Raw genomic sequence first — 8,507 nt, forward strand, 5'->3', positions numbered from 1 at the left:
CGATTGTCTTCAAATTGCACAAATCACCATATTTTATAAACCCAAGGTTTGGGGAATATGAATATCTCGGCCCACTCCTGGTACCTCCCATACAAAGGGTTAAATTTTTGAATATTCATGACTCTCATAAATCGCGATATTAACATCCAATTCCATTCAGACTTGGTACATATCATATTCCCATCAACACAAGATCTTTTATAAAGATGGTAGATATCGGACCATTCCTTTAGTACCTCCTACACAAAGGGTCAAAGTTCAGAATAACAAAAACGATCATAAAATGGGAAATAAGCCTCCTGTTCTCTTAAAACTACACACATCACAATTCTTTTTTTTTTTTTTTTTTTTGCTCAAGGTCTGGTGTGAATATAGATATGTCGGTCCACTCCTTCTGGTACTCCCCCACAGATTGTCAAAATTTTGAATATTCATGAAGCTCCTAAAACATGAAATTAACCAATCCAATTCAGACTTCGCACATCTCAATATTTCCATCAGCACAAGATCTTTATAAAGATGGTAGAGATCGGACCATTTCTTTGGTATCCCCCACAAAGGGTTGAAGACTTTGAAAAAACAAAGCGCTCAAAGAAGCGATATAAGCATCCAACTGCATCAATCCATCTCCTCAAAATTCCCACCGCGTCGCAGTGACTAGTGAGCTGAACATACCGCACATATTCATTCCGAAAATTTTGAGAAATGAGCTCGGGGCCAAAGCCATTGAAATTCCAAAAAGTGCAAGAACTCAAACCGCAACAGAAAGAAAATAGACTCAAAAGAGCTAAAGAGGTGCTTCTCCCGGCCGAAAGTGGTGAACTGCCGAAATTGGTTTTCTCCGACAAAAAAATCGTTGTCCGTAGTTTGTGGCAGTTCGGTTGGCCACCAGAACTCATGCGCTGGCAATGATGATGGTATGGGCCGCCATAACAGCCGATAGTCGCTCTCCGCTCGTATTAATCGATCGTATTATCGCGAAAATATTCTGGAGGGTGTATTAAAGCCTTGGGCACGCAAACAATTTGGCCGCAGACCTTGGACATTCCAACAGGACTCAGCACCATCGCACTCAGCATGTGGCACCCAAAAATGGTTACAAAATGAGGTTCCTCGCTTCATTTTCAACTAACAATTGCCACTAAAATCTCCATATACCAATCTGTTGGACTATGGATCACCTCAAGCGAGCGCTTCGCCGGGAACGGGTCAAAATACCGCAGAGAAACATTCGGGCAGCGTGTGACGGTTTCATTGGCAGTTTGAAGGCCATAATTCGTGCCAAAGGTGATCAATTCGAACAAATTGAAACTTTTTTTGCTTTCAATCAATAAAATTACCAATAAATCTCTGAAAATATAGAAATCTTTGAAAAATGGATGTCTTATAAAAACTATTTGTTAACATCCATCCTTGGACAACAAGTCCTGGATAAATAAAAAAAAACGGAATTATTTAATAATTTAAATGCACAGGTCTTGGCCAAGAAGTCCTTTCTTTTAAATTATCCACAATTATTTTTATAGAAATTCACAATTCTTGAAAAGACATCCTTGAGAAAATGTTATCCTTGAAATAATATTTTAAAAAGTCACAATTCTAGACCGAAAAATCTTTTGAAGTAATAAAAATACGACTCTTGGCTAAGAGGTCTTTGAATTATTTTGTTCTGTATTTTATTTTAAAAAATCTACAAGTAATCGGAAATATTTTTAGATCCACAAAAAAAAATTATAAAAATTACGAGTTCTTGGAAATATTTTTAGATCCCACAAAAAAAAATTATAAAAAATTACGAGTTCTTGGAAATATTTTTAGATCCACAAAAAAATTATAAAAAATACGAGTTCTTGGAAATATTGTTAGATCCTTAAAATAGTTAAAAAAAACAAGTCCTTAAAAATAGTTTTTTAAGCATCCGCGAGCCTTTAAATTATTTTTAGGTCCTAGAAAATATTATTTAATAATCCACGAGTCTTTGGGAATATTTTTAGGTCCTAGAAAATATTATTTAATAATCCACGAGTCTTTGAAATTATTGTTAGATCCTAGAAAATTTTATTAATAATCCACGAGTCCTTAAAATTATTGTTAGATCCTAGAAAATTTTATTTAATAATCCACGAGTCCTTAAAATTATTTTTAGGTCCTAGAAAATATTATTTAATAATCCACGAGTCTTTGGGAATATTTTAGGTCCTAGAAAATATTATTTAATAATCCACGAGTCCTTGAAAATATTTTTAGGTCCTAGAAAATATTTTTAATAATCCACGAGTCCTTGGAAATATTGTTAAGTCCTAGAAATATTTTTATAATCCACGAGTTCTGAAAGTATTTGTAGGTCCTAGAAAATATCTTTTAATAATCCATCATGAAGCTCCTAAAACATGAAATTAACATCCAATTCCATTCAGACTTCGCACATCTCAATATTTCCATCAGCACAAGATCTTTATAAAGATGGTAGAGATCGGACCATTTCTTTTGGTATCTCCCCCACAAAGGGTTGAAGACTTTGAAAAACAAAGCGCTCAAAGAAGCGATATAAGCATCCAACTGCATCAATCCATCTCCTCAAAATTCCCACCGCGTCGCAGTGACTAGTGAGCTGAACATACCGCACATATTTCATTCCGAAAATTTTGAGAAATGAGCTCGGGGCAAAGCCATTGAAATTCCAAAAAGTGCAAGAACTCAAACCGCAACAGAAAGAAAATAGACTCAAAAGAGCTAAAGAGGTGCTTCTCCCGGCCGAAAGTGGTGAACTGCCGAATTTGGTTTTCTCCGACAAAAAAAATCGTTGTCCAGTAGTTTGTGGCAGTTCGGTGGCCACCAGAACTCATGCGCTGGCAATGATGATGGTATGGGCCGCCATAACAGCCGATAGTCGCTCTCCGCTCGTATTAATCGATCGTATTATCGCGAAAATATTCTGGAGGGTGTATTAAAGCCTTGGGCACGCAAACAATTTGGCCGCAGACCTTGGACATTCCAACAGGACTCAGCACCATCGCACTCAGCATGTGGCACCCAAAAATGGTTACAAAATGAGGTTCCTCGCTTCATTTTCAACTAACAATTGCCACTAAAATCTCCATATACCAATCTGTTGGACTATTGGATCACCTCAAGCGAGCGCTTCGCCGGGAACGGGTCAAAATACCGCAGAGAAACATTCGGGCAGCGTGTGACGGTTTCATTGGCCGCCATAACAGCCGATAGTCGCTCTCCGCTCGTATTAATCGATCGTATTATCGCGAAAATATTCTGGAGGGTGTATTAAAGCCTTGGGCACGCAAACAATTTGGCCGCAGACCTTGGACATTCCAACAGGACTCAGCACCATCGCACTCAGCATGTGGCACCCAAAAATGGTTACAAAATGAGGTTCCTCGCTTCATTTTCAACTAACAATTGCCACTAAAATCTCCATATACCAATCTGTTGGACTATTGGATCACCTCAAGCGAGCGCTTCGCCGGGAACGGGTCAAAATACCGCAGAGAAACATTCGGGCAGCGTGTGACGGTTTCATTGGCAGTTTGAAGGCCATAATTCGTGCCAAAGGTGATCAATTCGAACAAATTGAAACTTTTTTTGCTTTCAATCAATAAAATACCAATAAATCTCTGAAAATATAGAAATCTTTGAAAAATGGATGTCTTATAAAAACTATTTGTTAACATCCATCCTTGGACAACAAGTCCTGGATAAATAAAAAAACGGAATTATTTAAATAATTTAAATGCACAGGCCAAGAAGTCCTTTCTTTTAATTATCCACAATTATTTTATAGAAATTCACAATCTTGAAAAGACATCCTTGAGAAAAATGTTATCCTTGAAATAATATTTTAAAAAGTCAACAATTCTAGACCGAAAAATCTTTTGAAGTAATTAAAAATACGACTCTTGGCTAAGAGGTCTTTGAATTTATTTTGTTCTGTATTTTTATTTAAAAAATCTACAAGTAATCGGAAAATTTTTAGATCCCACAAAAAAAATTATAAAAAATTACGAGTTCTTGGAAATATTTTTAGATCCCACAAAAAAAATTATAAAAAATTACGAGTTCTTGGAAATATTTTTAGATCCCACAAAAAAATTATAAAAAATTACGAGTTCTTGGAAATATTGTTAGATCCTATAAAATAGTTAAAAAAAATCACAAGTCCTTAAAAATAGTTTTTTAAGCATCCGCGAGCCTTTAAATTATTTTTAGGTCCTAGAAAATATTATTTAATAATCCACGAGTCTTTGGGAATATTTTTAGGTCCTAGAAAATATTATTTAATAATCCACGAGTCTTTGAAATTATTGTTAGATCCTAGAAAATTTTATTTAATAATCCACGAGTCCTTAAAATTATTGTTAGATCCTAGAAATTTTATTTAATAATCCACGAGTCCTAAAAATTATTTTAGGTCCTAGAAAATATTATTTAATAATCCACGAGTCTTTGGGAATATTTTTAGGTCCTAGAAAATATTATTTAATAATCCACGAGTCCTTGAAAATATTTTTAGGTCCTAGAAAATATTTTTTAATAATCCACGAGTCCTTGGAAATATTGTTAAGTCCTAGAAAATATTTTTATAATCCACGAGTTCTGAAAGTATTGTAGGTCCTAGAAAATATCTTTAATAATCCACGAGTCCTTGAAAATATTTTAGGTCCCAGAACATGCTTTTAATAATCCACGAGTCCTTGAAAATTTTTTAGGTCCCAGAACATGCTTTTAATAATCCACGAGTCCTTGAAATATATTTAGGTCCTAGAAAATATTATTCATAATCCACGAGCCCTTGAAATTATTTTAGGTCCTAGAAAATATTATTTCATAATCCACGAGTCCTTGAAATTATTTTAGGTCCTAGAAAATATTATTTAATAATCCACGAGTCGTTGGGAATATTTTTAGGTCCTAGAAAATATTTTTTAATAATCCACGAGTCGTTGGGAATATTTTAGGTCCTAGAAAATATTTTTTAATAATCCACGAGTCCGTGAAATTATTTTTAGGTCCTAGAAATATTATTTAAAAATCCACGAGTCCTTGAAATTATTTTTAGGTCCTAGAAATATATTTAATAATCCATGAGTCCTTAGGAATATTTTTAGGTCCTAGAAAATATTATTTAATAATCCATGAGTCCTTGGGATAGTTTTAGGTCCTAGAAAATATTATTTATATCCACGAGTCCTGGAAATATTGACAAATATTTTACTAAAAAAACGGGACCTTAAAACAAATCTTTTAAAATCAAGGATTTATGGTCAAAATGTTCTTCATTTTTTATTCCTCGATTTATTTTGTAAGCACTCGTTTTCAGGTACTTTGAACTTCAAGACAATTTTTAATCAATTCTAGTGTAATTGATTCAATTGACTCTTTATAAAGAAACTGATTTTCTAAGTTTACTGCGGTTAAAGCAATCTTAAAGGAGGCTATTATTTAACCTCAAATTCTTAAAAGTTCACAATTTTTCTCCGAATTCTGGAAATTTTTTTATGTCCCTCACTCAATTCAGCAGAACATTCAAATTTTCTGTACACAAAAACTTATTTCAAAATACATCCCTATTGCAATTACATACATCCTCCAGGACAAAGGAGAGTCCTGCCTCATTTCATTCATATTACCTCACACAATTTTCATTCGTTTTTGGCTACAAACAACATCCAAAGTTTCCTGTAAATTTCGTTTAGCTATGAAATTTACAAAATTACAATATTCCCTCAAAGCGAGCATAGTTTCAACCTGAGTCCTGGTCCTGTTGCTACCTATGTTGCTGTTGTTGTTTGCAAAATGCAAATAACACCTTTTTGTGCCGTTTGTCATCGTCGTCGTACGGGAGACAAACTTCAATAACATCATTAGCGTCATTTACTTAACGTTTATGAAATTTTTCGTTCCATCTCGGCCCTGAGTTGCCCGGAGTGTGTTGCTATTCTTCTGTGTGCGAACCGAAAGGACTGTAGAGAGCTATGGCAGTTGTGCCCATTACATTTAAGCCTCGTCGTCATAATGATGTTTTACCAACCAGAAATAATGTAAATTTTTTCGGCTTGAATAGGAAAATGTAATAATGCTGTAGGAGGAATTTTTGTTTGGGGAAGTTCGGTGAGAACGAATACAAGTGTACTACAGAAGCTAGGATTATGTAGAGGTATTATGGATAAACATATTTTAAGAGGTTTTCTACAATTTAGAAGAGGACAAAAAATTCTGTCTATAGAAAAAAAATTCCTCAGGTCCATGAGGACACTTTTCTATAGAAAGGAATTCCTCAGGTCCATGGGACACTTTTTCTATAGAAAATAATTCCTCAGGTTCATGAGGACACTTTTCTATAGAAAATAATTCCTCAGGTCCATAAGGACACTTTTCTATAGAAAAATTCCTCTAGACGTCCCTGAGGACGACTTTTTTCTATAGAAAAAATTCCTCAGCTCCCTGAGGACACTTTTTTCTATAGAAAAAATTCCTCAGCTCCCTGAGGACACTTTTTTCTATAGAAAAAATTCCTCAGGTCCCTGAGGACACTTTTCTATAGAAAAATTCCTCAGGTCCGAAAGGACACATTTTTCTATAGAAAGAGTTCCTCAGGTCGGAGAGGACACTTTTTTCTATAGGAAAAAAATTCCTCAGGTCCCTGAGCACACTTTTTTCTATGGAAAAAAATTCCACAGGATCCTGAAGACACTTTTTTTCTATGGAAAAAAAATTCTCAGGTCCCTGAGGACACTTTTTCTATGGAAAAAAAATTCCTCAGTCCCTGAGGACACTTTTTTCTATGGAAAAAAATTCCTCAGGTCACTGAGGACACTTTTTTCTATAGGAAAAAAATTCCTCAGGTCCATGAGGACACTTTTTTCTATAGGAAAAAAATTCCTCTGGTCCCTGAGGACACTTTTTCTATAGGAAAAAAAATCCTCAGGTCCCTGAGGACACTTTTTTTCTAAAAAAAAAAATCCTCAGGTCCCTGAGGACACTTTTTTTCTATAGAAAAAAATTCCTCAGGTCGCTGAGGGACTTTTTTCTATAGGAAAAAAATACTTCAGGTCGCTGAGGACACTTTTTCCATAGGAAAAAATACCTCAGGTCGCTGAGGACACTTTTTCTATAGGAAAAAATACCTCAGGTCGCTGAGGACACTTTTTTCTATAGGAAAAAAATTCCTCAGGTCGCTGAGGACACTTTTTCTATGGAAAAAAATTCCTCAGGTCGCTGAGGACACTTTTTCAATAGAAAAAATCCTCAGGTCCCTTAGGACACTTTTTTCAATAGAAAAAACCTCAGGTCCCTTAGGACACTTTTTTCAATAGAAAAAACCTCAGGTCCCTTAGGACACTTTTTTCTATAGAAAAAAATTCCTCAGGTCCCTGAGGACACTTTTTTCTATAGAAAAAATTCCTCAGGTCCCTGAGGACACTTTTTTCTATAGAAAAAAATTCCTCAGGTCCCTGAGGACACTTTTTTCTATAGAAAAAAATTCCTCAGGTCCCTGAGGACACTTTTTTCTATAGAAAAAATTCCTCAGGTCCCTGAGGACACTTTTTTTATAGAAAAAAATTCCTCAGGTCCTGAGGACACTTTTTTCTATAGAAAAAAATTCCTCAGGTCCCTGAGGACACTTTTTTCTATAGAAAAAAATTCCTCAGGTCCTGAGGACACTTTTTTCTATAGAAAAAAATTCCTCAGGTCCCTGAGGACACTTTTTTCTATAGAAAAAAATTCCTCAGGTCCCTGAGGACACTTTTTTCTATAGAAAAAAATTCCTCAGGTCCCTGAGGACACTTTTTTCTATAGAAAAAAATTCCTCAGGTCCTGAGGACACTTTTTTCTATAGAAAAAAATTCCTCAAGTCCCTGAGGACACTTTTTTCTATAGAAAAAATTCCTCAGGTCCCTGAGGACACTTTTCTATAGAAAAAAATTCCTCAGGTCCCTGAGGACACTTTTTTCTATAGAAAAACATTCCTCAGGTCCTGAGACACGTTGTCTATAGAAAAAATTCCTCAGGTCCACTTATTTTACATATTAGCCAATTACTTCCCGAGCTAACCGCACTTCCCCCACAACTATAGCGCGCATCGTCTTCAAATATAAATATTTGTTAGCTTCATTTTGAAGTCATCTAAAAAATTAGATTTCTCGTTCGTATTTATTATGTCCAAAATGAAATCACCAAAGTGTACTTATTTTGAATAATAGCTTCTTGGGGACAGACCAGTGGTGCAATGGAGTAGCGAACAAGGGTTCACTCTCCTTGCGGGTGAAAATTTCACTTCATTGAAGTGCCACCTGAAGTTCTATACCTTCAACACACAATTTCCCCAAAATATATAGAGAGGATGTCACACTAATAAATAAAGTTTTTGCTGTTATTGTTCTTGCTGTTTTTTGCTATTTATAATACAAATTGTGGAGCCAAGGTATAAATGAATAGATAGATAGATGGCGGGATGGATGAATGACTAGATACCTGTGAATGTCTATCTA

Source organism: Musca domestica, unplaced genomic scaffold (genome assembly GCF_030504385.1).
Source record: "Musca domestica strain aabys unplaced genomic scaffold, Musca_domestica.polishedcontigs.V.1.1 177, whole genome shotgun sequence".
NCBI lineage: Eukaryota > Metazoa > Arthropoda > Insecta > Diptera > Muscidae > Musca > Musca domestica.